The sequence below is a fragment of the Tetrao urogallus genome, assembly GCF_951394365.1.
Source record: "Tetrao urogallus genome assembly, chromosome: 1".
Lineage (NCBI taxonomy): Eukaryota > Metazoa > Chordata > Aves > Galliformes > Phasianidae > Tetrao > Tetrao urogallus.
Window position 1 is genome coordinate 193,368,971 of NC_136813.1, and position 2,125 is coordinate 193,371,095.

The 2,125-nt window shown below is 61.0% G+C and overlaps 1 pseudogene across 1 annotated transcript; it reads right to left on the reverse strand.

The window, feature by feature from the left end:
• Positions 1–642: 642 nt before the first annotated feature.
• On the reverse strand, positions 643–1,852 carry LOC306945288 (C-type lectin domain family 2 member B-like; annotated as a pseudogene). The gene is made up of 4 exons: positions 1,653–1,852; positions 1,194–1,378; positions 876–990; positions 643–777 (listed from the first exon to the last, which is right to left on the reverse strand). The product of its transcript is annotated as a C-type lectin domain family 2 member B-like (transcript).
• Between the last annotated feature and the right edge of the window lie 273 nt (positions 1,853–2,125).

Here is a 2,125-nt window from a genome sequence, read left to right on the forward strand (position 1 = left end):
TCCCCCTTTGTTCACCATCAGCTCCAGCACGGAATGTCCCACTGCCACCCGCTGCTCCCAGCTCAGAACATTCCCAGTGCTCCCTATGGCACAGTGAGCCGCTCTTACAGCAGGCTCTGTGGAACCCGAGGAAATGTCTGTGTGCGTTGTGAGGCCAAAGATGACAGTGTTCCATCGGGACTGCAGTGCTCTTCATGGGGCAAAGCCATAGGGCAGAACTGTAAGTGCAGAAAGACTCCTGCAGGGCTGCGGACGTGTGACAGCACCGGGAGCGACGTCGCCCAGAGCCAAAGTCAGACGGTGGCTGGGAGTGATGGCACCGCGATGTGACACAGTGGTGGCACTGCGATGTGACACAGAGCTCGAAAGGAGAGCAGAAATACCCCAGCCTCGGGTCCAGCCGTACTTGGGCAGCACCATGGGATCATTCTGTGCTGCGGTGACCTTCAAGGACGCTCAGAGGAACCTGCCTTTAAGGCACAGTGCAATTAAACATGTTCCCTGAGAGATAACGAGCAGCAGAGCTGCATGGTTCCATGCAAGAACAGCTGCAGCAGTGCTGGAAAGAGGCAGATTCCAGCACACAGCCATGGCATGGCCGTGCCCAGCAGCATTGGCACGAGCTGGCTGGGCTGGGATCTGTCACTGTGGATTTGTCCCATTCCTCCAGAGGACGAAGCTGTCGGCTCTGCTGCACACCCACAACTTCTCAGTGTGGCACAGGGCTGAGCTGATCCCGTCCCCATTCAGGTACGCACATCGGCCTCCGCCTCACAGCTGGAACCTGAGCACAGCAGGGAGCAGAATGGGAAACCCAATCCCAGCCCATCCCAAACAGACCCTGACACACATCCCAGACAGACAGACGGACGCACGCACTGACCAGTTGCTGAAGGCGCTGCCGTCGGCCCACGTCCAGCGCTCGTCCCCTTCTGCCCTGTGCAGCCCAATCCAACAGTTTGCCGGGGCCAGGTACCGCAGCATGAATTCCTTTGAACAAACCCAGGTGTGACTGCAGCCGTTGGAGCACTTTCCCCCCTCAGGCCCACGTCTCAGCTGCCACCTCGCTGCAAGGCATCTCCTCGTGGCTTTGGCGTGGGACCACTTGGGGGCACCGGGAGCCGTTGGTGCGGCCCCACAAGTGTGGGTTTCCCACCCCCGTGTTGGCACTGCGGCTCACGCCCCGCTCTCACCTTCTGCTCCTCCGTGTCCACGGTGGCCAGGGAAGCTCCGAGGCGCTGGCAGTGCTCCCTGCTGCTGTGCCAGTCACTCTCGTTGGCCGAGAAATAAAAGCATTTCCCTTGCAAACCGAGCCAGGCGTCGGGGCAGACGTGGGAGAAGGGTGGGCGAGGTGAGCACGACTCAGAATGCTGGAGCACTGAGAGGGAGAGAGTTGGGCGAGTGAGAAGCAAAGAAGGTTCCCCTGCAGCAGGTGTGGGCTTGGGATGCACGGCCATGGGGCGATGGCCTCGCAGCGGTGGCAGAGGCTGGGAAGGTGGAGCAGAAGGCGGTTTGGGGCACCACGTGGGCGCCCCAGGAGCTGGGATGGGGCTGTGCTTGGGGAGCATCTCAGGGCGCTGGGAAACCCCATCGTCCCCCGTCCTACACCCACCATAGAGGTTCCATCCCCGTGGGATGTGGGTGGCACTCACCTATCACGGCCACCAGCACCAAAACAAGGATCCATGGCACTGCACACACAGCCATGCAGAGCACACGGCGCCTCTTCTTCCACAGCTCACTGCATTTGGAGCCTGGTCAGACAGAGAGCAGTTCATGCAGTCACACCATCACCACGGCTGGAAAACACCTCCAAGATCGTGCAGTCCAGCCATCCACAAACCACCACCATTCCCCACCAAACCGCATCACTTTGGACCACAGCCCCACAGCGCTGTGCTGCAGACCCCCACGGCTCCGCTCCCCTCTCTGAGCTGCAGGGCCTCAGTGTCTCCCTGGCAGTGAGGGGCCAATGCTGAGTGCAGCGCTGAGCTGCGGCCCCAGCAGCGCCATGCAGAGGACGGGCACCTCCTGCTCTGCTGCCCGCACCGATGCTGCTATGCGCTGGGACACCATTGGCCTTCTTGGACACCAGGCACAATGCTGGCTCGTGTCCTAGTGTCTT